This window comes from Humulus lupulus, chromosome 8 (genome assembly GCF_963169125.1).
Source record: "Humulus lupulus chromosome 8, drHumLupu1.1, whole genome shotgun sequence".
Classification (NCBI taxonomy): Eukaryota; Viridiplantae; Streptophyta; class Magnoliopsida; order Rosales; family Cannabaceae; genus Humulus; species Humulus lupulus.
The window spans coordinates 179,180,634-179,197,983 of record NC_084800.1 but is presented as its reverse complement, the minus strand read 5'-3'; the positions used below and the strand labels follow the sequence as shown (position 1 = coordinate 179,197,983).

The 17,350-nt window shown below is 38.9% G+C and overlaps 2 long non-coding RNA genes across 2 annotated transcripts; both read right to left on the bottom strand.

Annotated features, from left to right (window-relative positions):
* Positions 1-5,118: 5,118 nt before the first annotated feature.
* LOC133794802 (uncharacterized) lies at positions 5,119-6,040 on the bottom strand. Its single transcript, XR_009875319.1, has 3 exons — positions 5,957-6,040; positions 5,711-5,769; positions 5,119-5,445 (listed from the first exon to the last, which is right to left on the bottom strand). It is a non-coding gene; the product is annotated as an uncharacterized LOC133794802 (long non-coding RNA).
* Positions 6,041-12,603: 6,563 nt separating this feature from the next.
* LOC133798728 (uncharacterized) lies at positions 12,604-13,906 on the bottom strand. The gene is made up of 2 exons (XR_009875988.1): positions 12,977-13,906; positions 12,604-12,854 (listed from the first exon to the last, which is right to left on the bottom strand). It is a non-coding gene; the product is annotated as an uncharacterized LOC133798728 (long non-coding RNA).
* Positions 13,907-17,350: the final 3,444 nt, after the last annotated feature.

Genomic DNA, 17,350 nt, shown 5'->3' with positions numbered 1-17,350 from the left:
ACTTAAACCTTAGTCAGATCAATTTGTGTCATGAAGCTAGACTTAATTATTTAGAATTTTTTAAAAATTTACAAAATACTCCAATTAATTATAATATACATGATTATAAAAAAATATCGACAATCTTTTTGACGCCCCTACAGCAGATTTTCCCAACTTTTATAATACTAATGTGTGAATAAAGGCTCAGTTGCCTGAGCTGAGCATGCATGTGGCTAGTTAAGAAAATAGAAACAGTGAAAATGAATATTCAGCTCAATTGAAGCTGATGTAATTCCATTGCTTAAATAGCCATTTCAGGCAGAAGAATACAAAAGAGGGCAACGGATATACACAGCCTTTTTACACATATTGTACTGAAAATAACAGAATGATAAAAAGCTAACAAATAATGGGTGTGCCATGACCACGTCTGGGAACCACTACTGGCTGGTACAATTTGTTACAACAACCTATTTGTCCTTATTCCTTTACACCACCCCTCAAACGAGAGGGTGTTTTTCTCACGCCGAGTTTGGAAATTAAATTCTGAAATCTATCATGTGTAAGCCCTTTTGTAAGACAGTCAGCTACTTGATCAGCTGATGGAATGTATCTAATGTCCAGTTCTTTCTTCAGCACCTTGTCACGTACAAAATGCACATCTATCTCTATGTGCTTAGTCCTGGCATGATAAACTGGGTTTGAAGCTAAAGCTGCTGCACTTATATTGTCACACCACGTCACAGACCTTGAAACTAAAGGAAAACAGAGTTCTTTGAGGAGTGATTCTACCCATGAAATTTCAGCTGCAACATGAGCAAGAGCTCTATATTCTAACTCAGTACTAGATCTAGATACAACAGCCTGTTTCTTTGAGGACCAAGATATTAATGAATCTCTAAGATAGACGCAATAACCTGCCACAGATCGTCGATCATCTGGACAGCAAGCCCAGTCCGCATCAGAGTACCCAGTAATCTGCAATTGGTCACTTGGACTGATGTGTAACCCATACTGAACTGTTCCTTTCAAATATCTCAGAATCCTCTTCGCACAACTCCAGTGAACACTAGTCGGTTTCTGCAGGAACTGACTTAGTTTGTTTACTGCGAAAGCAATGTCTGGTCTAGTGTGACAAAGGTACTGTAAAGCTCCAATGAGGCTTCTATAAGTGGATGGATTTGGGAGAGCTTCACCATCAGCAAGTGAAATCGATTTACCAGCCACTATAGGAGTTGGACATGGCTTCAGAGTTGTCATGTTATACCTGTGAAGTAATTCTTCTATGTATTTAGACTGGGTAAGATAAAGTCCAGTCTCATCTCGGCAAGCTTCTATTCCCAAAAAGAAACTGAGGGGTCCAAGGTCTTTCAAGGTAAATTTTTTGTTCAAGGCAGCAACAAATTGAGTGAGCCGTGTATTGTTGTTCCCTGTAACTATTATATCATCAACGTAAATCAACACCAGAATAATTACCTTGTTGTGATATAAGTAGAACAAGGAATTATCTGCTCTAGAATTCTTGAACCCCCATTGTTGCAGTGTCTGTTTCAACTTTTCAAACCAGGCTCTCGGCGCTTGCTTGAGGCCATACAATGATCTGTTAAGCTTACACACATAATCTGGTTTCTCTTGATCAATAAAGCCCTCTGGTTGGACCATAAACACGTCTTCATTTAGCTGCCCGTTGAGGAACGCATTGTTAATGTCCAGTTGTCGGATTGGCCAATTTTTAGCGACAGCTACTGTAAGCACAATACGAACAGTCGAGGCTTTGATAACGGGACTAAACGTCTCACTGTAATCCACCCCCGGTCTCTGATGAAACCCCTTTGCTACTAAGCGAGCTTTCAATCTCTGAAGTGACCCATCGGCATTCAGCTTTGTTGCAAAAACCCAGCGATTTCCAACCAGATTATAAGTAGGAGATGGAGGTACAAGGGTCCATGTGTGATTTCGGTGAAGAGCCGCCATTTCAGTTTCCATTGCATCACGCCACCCCTCAATCACAAGGGCTTCTGAAACAGAACAAGGTTCACGGAAGGAAGAAGTCCATTGAGATTGACCCACGTAGACCTTGGGCTTGAAAATGCCAGATTTGGCACGGGTGATCATCGGATGTGAGGGCTTCGGAGGTGAGGGCGCCGAACGTTTGGAAGAGGACTCGGCAGTAGCATTGGGTACATTCCTGCAAGAAGAAATGGGTGAAGGACAAACAGCCGAGGAAGAGGAAGACGTTACCTCCGTGGGAGTCAGAGGAGCCAAGTCTGGGTCAGGGGGTGCTACTCCAGGGCGGTCAGAGGGTTGCGATGGGGAAGAGGCAGTGGAGGTTACAAGGAAAGGAAGATGAACCCAAGCAGAGGGAGCTGATTGTTCAGGCCGACGGGTATGAAGAAACCCAGTTGCAAAAGGGAAATCACCCTCATTAAATCGAACATGCCGAGAAATATAAACCTCACCAAGTAAAGCTCAAGCATTTGTAGCCTTTGAATTGTTCACTATAACCCAAATTGACACACTTGAGTGACCGAAAACTGAATTTGTGAGGTTGATAAGAACGGAGACAAGGGAAGCAGGCAGTACCAAAAATACGAAGCTGATGGTAATTGGGTTTTTTGTGAAATAAGACTTCATATGGTGACCGAAAGTTGAGGACAGAAGAGGGCAATCTATTGATGAGGTAAACAGAAGTAGTGAAAGCATCAACCCAGTAGCGTAATGGCATGTGTGCTTGGGCTAAAAGAGTCAAACCCATATCGACAATGTGTCGATGTTTCCGTTCAGCACGGCCATTTTGGGCGGAGGTGAAAGGACAGGAATGTTGAAAGGCAATACCACTATCCTGAACAAGTTGGCCAAATGAAACATATTCTCCCCCCCAGTCAGAGCGCAAGACTTTAATTTTAGTGTCAAATTGGTTTTCAGCAAGGTTCTTAAATTGAGAAAATGCACTTAAAGCTTCAGATTTATGTTTGAGCGGAAAGAACCAGGTGTAGCGACTAAAATCATCGAGAAAGTGTATGTAATAGCAATAATTGGTGTTTGATTGCACAGGGGCAGGACCCCATAGGTCAGTGTGTACAAGTGCAAGAGCCTTAGTGGCTCGGCTATTAGATGAAGGAAATGGTAAAGCATGGGATTTACCCAGTTGCAAGCATCACAAAAAGGAATTTGAGCATTAACAGAACCTTTTATATTAGCATCCAAAAATACATGTCTAAGAACTTTAGGTGAGGGGTGACCTAAACGTTGATGCCAAACCCCATTGATTGAAATAACAGACTCACCAACCACAGGTTGGTTTACAGGACTAGTAGAGACATGGGAAACAAAAGCAGCTGGACTCGATGAAGAAGATGAGCTGGGAGGAGGTATCGGTGGGAGTTGTAGTTGGTAAAGTCCATTTTTAAGAGTCCCTTGGAGTAGCACCTTCCCTGTTCTCTTGTCCTTTACAAAACAAACATCAGAGTGGAATTCCATTAGGACCTCATTATCAGCTGTGAGTTTTGACACACTGACCAAATTTTTTGTAATTGCAGGAACATGTAATAAATCTCTCAAAATAAGGGGCTGTTTAGACAGAGAAGGGAAGGAGCAAAACCCAGTATTAGCAATAGTAAGAGAGTTACCATCACCAACTGTGAGCCGTTCCTTACCACCATAAGGAGTTCGATTGGCCAGATGGGAAGGGTCAGCGGTGAGGTGGTTGCTGGCGCCACTGTCAGCGAACCAGGCATCATGATCAATAACCTCTGGAGAAGTCACAAATGCACTGGGTTGAGAGGTAGGAGAAGTCGGTGATGACTGGGATTTCTGGCGTGGGTCACTGCCCATGAACGAATCATTGTACCTGTTGTAGCAAACAGCGGCAGAGTGCCCATACTTCCCGCAAACTTGGCAGGTAGGGCGATTAGCATTGGAGCTGGAACGACCACTACGACCACGAGCTCTAGAACCAGAACCCCGATAGCTATTGTGGCTAGAAGAGGAACGCCTGTTGGGTGGTAAGGGAGAAGAGGTCTTAGCTGCAAAATGCACCGAAGGAGCAACAACATCCTTGAGTATCTTGGTGCTGGTCGTGTGGGTGCTGAGACGTTCCAACCGACTATCAAAGCGGAGAAGAACATCTTGAAGTTCAAGCCATGTGAGGGAAGAGCCACGAGCCTCAAGTTGCACGACAATGGTGAGATATTCTGGACCAAGGCCATTCAGAACATTAGTAATCAAATAAGATTCAGGATATGGTGCACCTGCGATGGCGAGAGTATCAGCCCAAGATCGCATTTGCCGAAGATAAGCCGCCATAGTCAAATCTTCCTTGCGTGAGGTTTGAAGGCAGGTGCGAGTGTCATCAACCTTGGCCTTAGAGAAAGCTCCATAGAGGGTTTCAAGCGCTTTCCACAAATCAAAAGCAGAGGTGCAACCCATGACTTCAGAGGCAATGACCTCTGTCATTGAACCATAAAGCCAGCCCATTAAAAGCTGGTCATTAATAATCCAGATTTCATATTCTGGATTGGGGCAACGGGACTCGGCAGAGGGTGAGTCGGCGGGGGCAAGGATGAACTCTGGGGGGCAAGGCTTTGTGCCATTGAGGTAACCATCCAGACGGTGACCCCTAATAATAGTGGAGACCATGGCACGCCAAAGAGTAAAATTGTTTCGGTCAAGTTTGACAACAAAGGGTTGGCTAAGAGTGCTGCCAAATGGAGAAATAGGAGCTGAAGGATTGCTAAAAGCAATGGCAGATGGCTGCTGAGTGGTGGCCGAATGAGCCTCACTTTGAGCAGAGGCTGGCGGAGGAGTTTGATCTGGTCCTGTGGACATTTTGGCGTAGGCCTTGATGGCTCTTGATACCAAGTTAAGAAAATAGAAACAGTGAAAATGAATATTCAGCTCAATTGAAGCTGATGTAATTCCATTGCTTAAATAGCCATTTCAGGCAGAAGAATACAAAAGAGGGCAACGGATATACACAGCCTTTTTACACATATTGTACTGAAAATAACAGAATGATAAAAAGCTAACAAATAATGGGTGTGCCATGACCACGTCTGGGAACCACTACTGGCTGGTACAATTTGTTACAACAACCTATTTGTCCTTATTCCTTTACATGGCTGAGTTTAGTTATTAAATTAAGATACAAAACAAGAGAGAAAAAGGCACAAGGAAATTAAACATGCCACACAAAATATGCAATTCTTTGCCTTAAGGAGAGTACGTGTTTTAAGAGAACGTAGAAGAAGAACCAAAGAGAATTGGAGCAACAGACTATTATTTCGGCAAACAAAGTAGCTAGACGGAAGAATCTCGAGCGCTCAGCCTCGTCAACTTCTCACTAAGCTTCAACGTCTAACCATGCAAGATCTCAATGACCTGATCCTGCTCCTTTATATGCCTTCTCAAACATTTCACTGCATTCTTTCCCCACCGGGCTCTCTTCTTAATATCCTTAATTTCCTCTCATACAAATTATACATAGAAACTCAATTAATTACAACATTTCATATCATGAATCAAATAAATTAATGGTAAACCTATTGTTCCACGAAGTTAGCCAATAATATGCAACACGTACAAGCTTAATTAATTAAGTGCATGTATAACCAAGACATACAAAAATAATGACCTTTGAATATTTGTTATAAAAGATAAGATTCATGATCGATCAAAGAGGTTATTTATTAGCAGTAGTAGTATTACGTAATAGTATTGTTAAGCTCACCTTCTTTTCATTTTCCAAATTCTCAATCCGACGCTGCAATTCTTCCACCTTCTTCTTTTCTGGTTATTATTATTAACAAACAAACAAACTAACACATTAATTATAACTCAAACAAACTCCTCAAATCAAATGCAAGCAATCAGAACCTGACCTTCATAACGTACATACATATACATATTAATTAGGCCTATTTCAAACGAGGGAGAAAAAGCTATTAATAGTTACTATATTGATAACAAAGCTAACCTTCATAACATACTTCGTACAGACGGGACATTTCTTTAGAAACATTGCATCTTCTCTCCCACTCATCCAGACTATCATTCTCCATAGTAACCAACAAATGTGATATGAAAATTCATATATACATATATATACAAAGTTGAAAGAACTTCATAAAGAGACCAAAACCCAGTGGTATTGGTTGTATATAAACAAGAACAAATGCCACTAGCTATTGGCTTTGTATTGGTTATGCGTAATTTTGTATTGTTATGATCTCACTCACTCCTCAAAAGTTTTCATTTATAAAATTTTACACAATTAGTACATACAAAACTAACAACATCAAATATATGCTCAAACATAATTGCTAATAGTGTTGCTCACACAGTAGCAAAGCTAGCTTTGTCATCTAAGGACGATCATTCTGTTTGGTGGCTGGATTGATCATCTCTTAAGGGCTGACGCCCATCATTAATATATTTTCTTGGTACTCTATTTCCAAAAATAAAAAAATAAAAAAAAAACCAAACAAACAAATAAAACCACATTTATGTTTGGATAATGGATGCAAAGAACACAAATGTTATACAATAATTATAATTTGAATATACATAACCAATAGCTAGTGACATCTGTTGTTTTCTCCTCTAGGTTTTGTATTGATCTATCCTGTATATCTACTGTCACCTCTCAAGGAAAAGGAATACAAAACAAATCATCCTCTTCTTTTTTATTATAGCAACAAATAACTGCTTGAACCCAACCCAGTACTGGAGAATCTTTATATTGCACAATAATCATAACATAAACTAAAAATACTTGCAGAATATAAAACACAAAACCCATTTCATTCGTAATGGTTTTTTTCTTTTCAAACTTTCTGGACAACCAAACACCCAGAAAGAAAATATTACACTCAATGATGCTTAGATATGAAAATGTTCACTTCCTCTCTCGGCCTCAAAACACACGACCACGGTAAACATTAAGTTAAAGGCCATGAAAACGAAATTGGCGTACCTTTTTTCGATTTAGCTGATTTTGTTTTCTCTAAGTCTACTGAGAGAGGAAAAATAAAAGTGCCTTTTGTTCGTATGATTTAGGAATGGCAATGGCGGTGACTTACTGACTTAGCTAGCTAGGCAAGGGAGAACAGTAAAATTACAATACTAGCCTTATGGATTACTTTTGGTCTAGAATAGAGTGTGACGTCATTCAAAATTAATGTAATAAGTACAACAAATATGTAATACTTTTAATTAAATAAATTATGTGATGGGATAGAAGAGAACTCATTGATTTTCTTTTCCAAGGTGGTGCCATAAAAATCATTATCTTTCTATATAAAAATAACTATATGCACATTATTTACAAATGTTACCACAGAGATTTAATAAAAGGTACACAGCTGTTATTATAGGATGCACATTTATATTTTAATTTTTTTTGTTGCTCGAACTCATGGCCTTCAACATTTATATTAATTTTTTTGATTTGAAAGATGATTATCTACTATTTATTTATCTTTTTTAATTTTTGGAAATACATGGTTAAATTATTTTCTTAATAATGAGATTTTGATTGTAAACTTGTTATTTTAAGTTTTAAAATTCTAGATATTTAAAACTCAATGTTCCAAATCATATAGGAATTGGGCTTATTTTAAAAAAAATAAAATTTAGTTTATATTGTATGCAATATATTTATATTAAATTTGACAATGTATCGTATTAAATAATTGAGTAAGTAACACAACATTCAACATATTAGTGAATATAATTTTTCTTAGTTATATTTATTGCAATTCAATATAAAATTGTTATTACATTGAAGAACTTGTAGTTAAATAATCGACATGTTCCGTCATCATATGTTAACACGGCTTGGTTTGGCCTTAATCTAAAAATTGTTGCATAAGTTGCATGTGTATTGCCAAAGTACCACCGATCATAGGTCTGCCTTTCATGACGGTTGGTATTTGGATCTAGACCACCTCGAAGGGAGAAGTCTTCATTATAACCTATATGCTGGATGCACCGACTGCAACGCAACTCATTACGGGTGACCGAGGGACTCGTTTGGGTGATTACCCAAGATCTGGACTCGTTTCGATTCACCGAGACAGGGGTTCGGGTCAAGAGTGCCGAGCTAGACTCGCTTGGATTGTCTCACGCATTAGTGTGACTAACATCGTCTCAGTGCTCTTTTGGATGCACCGTCATCCACGAAACTCAATACGGGTGACCGAGGGACTTGTTGGGGTGATTACCCAAGATTTGGACTCGTTTCGATTCACCGAAATAGGGGTTCGGGTCAGGAGTGCTGAGCTAGACTCGCTCGGATGCACTCACGCATCAGTGTGACTAACACAGTCTCTGTGCTCTTTCGAATGCACCAACTGCCACGCAGATCATTACGGGAGACCAAGGGACTCGTTGGGGTGATTACCCAAAATCTGGACTCGTTTTGATTCACCGAGACAGGGGATCGGTCAGGAGTGTCGAGCTGGACTCGCTCGGATTGTCTCACGCATTAGTGTGACTAACATCGTCTCGGTGCTCTTTTGAATGCACCGACTGCCACGCAACTCATTACGCGTGACCGAGGGACTCGTTGGGGTGATTACCCAAGATCTGGACTCGTTTCGATTCATCGAGACAGGGGTTCGGGTCAGGAGTGCCGAGTTGGACTCGCTCGGATTGTCTCACGCATTAGTGTGACTAACATCGTCTCGGTGCTCTTTTGGATGCACCGACAGCCACGAAAGTCAATACGGGTGACCGAGGGACTCGTTGGGGTGATTACCCAAGATATGGACTCGGGTCAGGAGTACCAAGCTAGACTCGCTCGGATGCACTCACGCATCAGTGTGACTAACACAGTCTCTGTGCTCTTTCGGATGCACCGACTATCACGCAGCTCATTACAGGTGACCGAGGGACTCGTTGGGGTGATTACCCAAGATCTGGACTCATTTCGATTCACCGAGAGAGGGGTTTGGTCAGGAGTGTCGAGCTGGACTCGCTCGGATTGTCTCATGCATTAGTGTGACTAACATCGTCTCGGTGCTCTTTCGAATGCACCGACTCACGCAACTCATTACGCGTGACCGAGGGACTCGTTTGGGTGATTACCCAAGATATGGACTCGTTTCGAGTCACCGAGATATGGTTTCGGGTCAGGAGTGCCGAGCAAGACTCGCTCGGATTGTCTCACACATTAGTGTGACTAACATCGTCTCGGTGCTCTTTTGGATGCACCGAAAGCAACGAAAGTCAATACGGGTGACCGAGGGACTCGTTGGGTTGATTACCCAAGATCTGGACTCGTTTCGATTCACTGAGACAGAGGTTCGGGTCAGGAGTGCCGAGCTAGACTCGCTCATATGCACTCACGTATCAGTGTGACTAACACAGTCTTTGTGCTCTTTCGGATGCACCGACTGCCACGCAGCTCATTACAGGTGACCGAGGGACTCGTTGGGGTGATTACCCAAGATCTGGACTCGTTTCGATTCACCGAGATAGGGGTTCGGTCAGGAGTGCCGAGCTGGACTCGCTCGGATTGTCTCACGCATTAGTGTGACTAACATCGTCTTGGTGCTCTTTCGGATGCACCGACTGCCACGCAACTCATTACGCATGACCGAGGGACTCGTTGAGGTGATTACCCAAGATCTGGACTCGTTTCGATTCACCGAGACAGGTGTTCGGGTCAGGAGTGCCGAGCAAGACTCGCTCGGATTGTCTCACACATTAGTGTGACTAACATCGTCTCGGTGCTCTTTTGGATGCACTGAGTACCACGCAACTCATTATGGGTGACCGAGGGACTCGTAGGGGTGATTATCCAAGATATGTACTTGTTTCGATTCACCGAGACAGGGGTTCGGGTCAGGAGTGTTGAGCTGGACTCGCTTGGATTGTCTCACGCATTAGTGTGACTAACATCGTCTCGGTGCTCTTTTGGATGCACCGACAGCCATGAAACTCAATATGGGTGACCGAGGGACTCGTTGGGGTGATTACCCAAGATCTAGACTCGTTTCGATTCACCGAGACATGGGTTCGGGTCAGGAGTGCCGAGCTAGACTCGCTCGGATGCACTCACGCATCCGTGTGACTAACACAGTCTCGGTGCTCTTTTGGATGCACCGACAGCCATGAAACTCAATACAAGTGACCGAGGGACTCGTTGGGGTGACTACCCAAGATCTGAACTCGTTTCGATTCACCGAGACAGGGGTTCGGGTCAGGAGTGACGAGCTATACTTGCTCGGATGCACTCCCGCATCAGTGTGACTAACACAGTCTTTGTGCTTTTTCGGATGCACCTACTGCCACACAGCTCATTATGGGTGACCAAGGGACTCGTTGGGGTGATTACCCAAGATCTGGACTCGTTTTGATTCAACGAGACAGGGGTTCGGTCAGGAGTGCCGAGCTGGACTCGCTCGGATTGTCTCACGCATTAGTGTGACTAACATCGTCTCGGTGCTCTTTCGGATGCACCGACTGCCACGCAACTCATTACGCATGACCAAGGGACTCGTTGGGGTGATTACCCAAGATCTGGACTCGTTTCGATTCACCGAGACAGGGGTTCGGGTCAGGAGTGCCGAGCTAGACTTGCTCAGATGCACTCACGCATCAGTGTGACTAACACAGTCTCTGTGCTCTTTTGGATGCATCGACTGCCACGCAGCTCATTACAGGTGACTGAGGGACTCGTTGGGGTGATTACCCAAGATTTGGACTCGTTTCGATTCACTGAGATAGGGGTTCGGTTAGGAGTGCCGATCTGGACTCGTTCGGATTGTCTCACACATTAGTGTGACTAACATCGTCTCGGTGCTCTTTCGGATGCACCGACTGCCACGCAACTCATTACGGGTGACTGAGGGACTCGTTGGGGTGATTACCCAAGATTTGGACTCGTTTCGATTCACCGAGATAGGGGTTCGGATCATGAGTGCCGAGCTAGACTCGCTCGGATGCACTCACGCATCAGTGTGACTGACACAGTCTCTGTGCTCTTTCGGATGCACCGGCTACCACGCAGCTCATTACGGGTGACCGAGGGACTCGTTGGGGTGATTACCCAAGATTTGGACTCGTTTCGATTCACCGAGATAGGGGTTCGGATCATGAGTGCCGAGCTAGACTCGCTCGGATGCACTCACGCATCAGTGTGACTGACACAGTCTCTGTGCTCTTTCGGATGCACCGGCTACCACGCAGCTCATTACGGGTGACCGAGGGACTCGTTGGGGTGATTACCCAAGATCTGGACTCGTTTCGATTCACCGAGACAGGGGTTCGGTCAGGAGCGCCAAGCTGGACTCGCTCGTATTGTCTCACGCATTAGTGTGACTAACATCGTCTCGGTGCTCTTTTGGATGCACCGACAGCCACGAAACTCAATACGAGTGACCGAGGGACTTGTTGAGGTGATTACCCAAGATCTGGACTCATTTCGATTCACCGAGACATGGGTTCGGGTCAGGAGTGCCGAGCGAGACTCGCTCGGATGCATTCACGCATTAGTGTGACTAACACAGTCTTTGTGCTCTTTCGGATGCACCTACTGCCACGCAGCTCATTATGGGTGACCGAGGGACTCGTTGGGGTGATTACCCAAGATCTGGACTCGTTTTGATTCACCGAGACAGGGGTTCGGTCAGGAGTGTATCCAATTATACGATCAATTCTCGGGTCTTCAGTGATGCAATGAGTTCAAAGAAGCATAGAAAGTGGTCGAAAATGTGAGAATGAAAGATTGTATTTGAATTTTTTTTTTACTAAAATTGGATATAAGGTGCTATTTTGATCAATTTTATAAAACATAAAATCTGAATTATTGTTTAAAAAAACACAGAGACCGATCGCGTATTTGAGAAAAACACAAAAGGCCAAACTTGTATTTTCCCTATGAAAAATAATTAATATAAAAAAATTTGGAACTATTAAAAAAATATATATTGTAATGTGTAATGTGAAAAAGCGGTAAATTGAAAATTTGGAAAACAAAAGGGCGGGCCTTATAAAATGTCAACTCAGACTAAAAAATGTAAAACTTCTCCCTAAATATCAATTTTCTCATTCATTTTTTATATCACCTGAAACATTCTCTGTTCATAGCTCCTCCCTCCTCCCTCTCTTGATCTCTCCTCTTCTCCACAACTGCATCTTCTCTACCCAGCTCTCCTCTCTCTCTTGAAGGTCGAAGAACACATCTCTCTCTCAGGCTCTTCCCTTTGCTGCTTAATTCTCTCTCACGTATCTGCTTCTCTCTGCTACTCACTCTCACTGCTGCTTTGGTCTGTTGGCCATACGCCTAGACCCACAGGAGGTGGTTTTTTTTCCTCTATTTTAGATTCAAAATAGATATGATTTTTGGTTAGGGATATTGGATTTGTTATCAATTTGATGCTTAAACATTTAGTTTGGTTGTGTGTTCTCTTAGTTTCGTTTGGATTATTTCTGTTTTTTTTTTCCCTCCATTTCAGTTTTAAAATAGATATGACCTTAGGCCGTTGTTCTTGTTTTTCTTTGAGTCTATTTTAAGCCCCATTTTCTTTTGGAAAATGCAGTTGAGGCGCAAAGAAGAGAAGACTCTAGAGAAGAAATGCAACAACTTTCTAACAAAAAAAAAAAATGCAGCCAACAAAAAAAATTATCATCTGTTTGTTTGTTTTCTTCGTGGGAACACCATTATTCCACAATAGCCAATTACACTACATCCAATTATTTAATTATATTTTAAATAAAATATAAAAACTTTCTAACTAAAGCAAATATTATATTCGTTGTTACATAATTGGAATGGAACTGCAATTCTCTCTTTAATGGTGATATACTTTCTCAAATCAAACTCTCTCTTTTCCTTTATACACCGAAAACTTGTCCCCGTAATAGAGCTTGACAAAAAGAAAAAAAAAACAGCTGTCAAAACAAAACAATAAACAGAGACTCCCAAAGAATGCCTTCTACATCTTATAAACAATAGAAAAGTACACACAAAAAAATGATAGATTAATACCGAAAGGAAGTAACTAGAACACGACCACCCAAACCAAGTTGCACCCCATTACATCAATTCAACATCATCACTGAACACCTCCTTGTCCCAAGAAAGGTAAAAGAGAAAACCCCAAAACCCAGGGACTAAGATGAGAGAAGATAAAGTATTCCTTGCTTTTGAAGTGGTGATCTGCTTGTGACTGAAGAGAAAGAGAGTATTTCCTACCCTTAAAAATAGATAAAAAAAAATATCAGTACTTACCTCTGTAAATCAATATTGCTTATCCAACCACCAAAAAAAGTGGATATGATGTTTAAGACCAACCTATTTACTTCTAAACCACACAACAAAAACAGAAATTTTAAAAATTCATTTCATCCATAAGAACCTAAACTAATGAAGAAAAACAACAACTTGCCGTAAACTTAAAGGGCCTTCCTTTTTCCATCCTCAGTATCCAAGCCTTGAATTTCACTTACCCAACACTAAGAATCACAGGCCAAAATGATACTGAACTGAAAAGAAAAAAAACTAACTAGGAGAAGGAGATGAACTGAAGTCAGCGAAGAACAATAGTCGAAATGCTTGATGTGTATAACTGGTTCGTGTGTGGTTGAGAAAAGAGTATTTTTCTGAGGAGAAACCGGCTGGGTGATTAAAGCCTGGGTAATATAAAAAAAAAGAAAGCAATGGTCATTTAGGCTACCCCTACTTCTTAGCCTGGTGATTGTCATATGAGTATCAGTTTGGATTGCTCTTCCAAGACAAATCCTCAGCCGTTGAATCTATTATCTAAATTCATGGATATACGAACGGCCACGATGATGAAACAACACCCATCCCGCTTCCGTACCGGGGTGGACATAATCGGGTCCATTTATATATATATATATATGGCCCCATTCAAAACCGCTCGTATTGTTGGCGGAATGACTTCCGTTCCTTCAATCTTTTATATCTCAATTGTTTTATTGAAAAAGTGTTGGGTCAAGTACACTTATGTGTACTATTCTGACAGCAGCTTAATAGGGTGAAGACTTACTTTTTATTTTAATATACAATTTTTACTCATGACAACCGGTTTTAGTTACCAGTTGGATTTTTTTATAATAAAAAGTTAGTTAAATAGGTATATAAATGTCTTTCTATACCATGTATATCTTTCCATATAAAAATAGCTATCTGCACATTATTTATAAATGTTAGCACATGGATTAAATAAAAGGTGCACAGTTTATTATAGGATGCACATTTATATTTTAATATTTTTTTGTTGTTAGAACTCATGGCCTTCAACATTTATATTAATTTTTTTGGCTTGAAAGATGATTATCTACTATTTATTTATCTTTTTTAATTTTTGGAAATACATGGTTAAATTATTTTCTTAATAATGAGATTTTGATTGTAAACTTGTTATTTTAAGTTTTAAAATTCTAGATATTTAAAATTCAATGTTCCAAATCATATAGGAGTTGGGGTTATTTTTTTAAAAAATAAAATTTAGTTTATATTGTATGCAATATATTTATATTAAATTTGACAATGTATCATATTAAATACTTGAGTAAGTAACACAACATTCAACATGTTAGTGAATATAATTTTTCTATATAAAAATAGCTATCTGCACATTATTTACAAATGTTAGCACATGGATTAAATAAAAGGTGCACAGCTTTTATTATAGGATGCACATTTATATTTTAATATTTTTTTGTTGCTAGAACTCATGGCCTTCAACATTTATATTAATTTTTTTGGCTTGAAAGATGATTATCTACTATTTATTTATCTTTTTTAATTTTTGGAAATACATGGTTAAATTATTTTCTTAATAATGAGATTTTGATTGTAAACTTGTTATTTTAAGTTTTAAAATTCTAGATATTTAAAATTCAATGTTCCAAATCATATAGGAATTGGGGTTATTTAAAAAAAAAAAAAATTAGTTTATATTGTATGCAATATATTTATATTAAATTTGACAATGTATCATATTAAATAATTGAGTAAGTAACACAACATTCAACATGTTAGTGAATATAATTTTTCAATATGAAAATAGTTATCTGCACATTATTTACAAATGTTAGCACAGAGATTAAATAAAAGGTACACAACTTTTATTATAGGATTCACATTTATATTTTAATATTTTTTTGTTGCTAGAACTCATGGCCTTCAACATTTATATTAATTTTTTTGGCTTGAAAGATGATTATCTACTATTTATTTATCTTTTTTAATTTTTGGAAATACATGGTTAAATTATTTTCTTAATAATGAGATTTTGATTGTAAACTTATTATTTTAAGTTTTAAAATTCTAGATATTTAAAATTCAATGTTCCAAATCATATAGGAATTGGGGTTATTTTTTAAAAAAATAAAATTTAGTTTATATTGTATGCAATATATTTATATTAAATTTGACAATGTATCATATTAAATAATTGAGTAAGTAACACAACATTCAACATGTTAGTGAATATAATTTTTCTTAGTTATATTTATTGCAATTCAATATAAAATGTTATTACATTGAATTACCTTATTTTGCTTGTAGTTAAATAATTGACATGTTCCGTCATCATATGTTAACACAGCTTGGTTTGGCCTTGATCTTAAAATTGTTGCATAAGTTGCCTGTGTACTGCGAAAGTACCACCGATCATAGGTCTGCCTTTCATGACGGTTGGTGTTTGGATCTAGACCACCTCAAAGGGAGAAGTCTTCATTATAACCTATATGCTGGTATTGTATTGTTACAGGCTCTTGAAGACGTGATCTGATTGGGAACATGTGTTCCATAATCAACTGAAAATTAGATAATTATTATTCATGCAATGATAGTGTTATATAATAATAAATATATTTATTTTTATTGATTTTAACATATAAATAAAATATGTATAGATCAATATGTCAGCCGGTTTGTTTTTGAAAATATGATCAATACATAAGCGTAGTAATTGTTGGATTAGCTTATACAGGATCTTTATTTATTTTCATGTATATCTAATATTAAACAAATTAATACGAGATAGCCTAAAACATGTTTCTAAAATTGAATTCAAAGAGAAACAAATAATATTATACTTACAGTATACGCAGCGGAATTAAAGAGTCCTTCCTTCAGTTTCTCTAACTCTTGTATCCTCTCTGTCGCAGAGTATTACCAAGAAACTGAACCGATCTTCTATTTTCTTCACGATCTTCCAATGTATCCTTAGAACCACCTAGACTAGTGTGGACAATTCTCAACACATGAGATAAATATAGAGAGAAGAAGAGAAAATAACAAAGTGGCTTAGAAAATGACTTGTGTTTAGAGAGAATATAAAACTATCAGAAAATTTGACTTGTGACTTATCTGTCGTCTCTAAAATCTTCTCTCTAAGCACTCATTTTATAGACTCAATTAGGCTATTTAATTTAATTAAAAAATCAATAAAATAACAGCCATTTTGAAGCCCTAGGTCGAAATTATCATGGGCTATAGGCCCGTGAAATTTCTCATTTGATTATAAGCCCATTGGACTTAAAATCAAGGCCTGTATTATTTTCTATTAATTTAATTAATTAAATAATTATTTAAATCATTTATCAAATTAATTATTTATAATTTGAACCTTGATTTAAATTTATTTATTAATTTAAATACCAATTTATCTTAATTAATAAATTTGCCATAATTTCTCTTTTATTCTCAAAATTACACAACTCTCTGAAACTATCCAAAATTGACATGGTCAACTTTGATAATTCTAACTGATAATTAAATCAATTAATTGAGACTATCTAGATGATTTTATCCAAGGTACAATGGGGATCATGGGCCTATGAAATCAAGCTCCAATAAGTTATCATAAATTTAACAAATAAATTTACTAACTTATTAATTCCTCGTGACTGCACTATAGACTTGGAATTGCACTCTTGAATTCATAGAACGCTCTATAACAAATATAGATACGCTATTAATTATCCATTGTTACAACCATAATTGTCACTCAATCCTCTATAGACGGTCTACAATGAGATAAGACTAAAATACCGTTTTACCCCTCATTGTATTTTATCCTTAAAACACTTAGTTCCTTGTAAATGATATTTCAGTAAACTAATTTAATTACTGAAATGAGATCTCTATCATTTAACACATTGAACCAAACTAAAAGGAAACCATCATTTCACTTCTTCATCAGAAGCTATAGATGTTCATATCTATGATTAACACTCCCACTCAATTGTACTACCGAGTTCCCAAGATGTAAGTATGGGCTAGTCCGTAGGGTAAGCTGGTAACGAACAAATCAAAGAACTCAAATAATACAATCAGTTAGAATACTAACCACTCAGAATTGAGATTGAATTGACCTATGGTCAA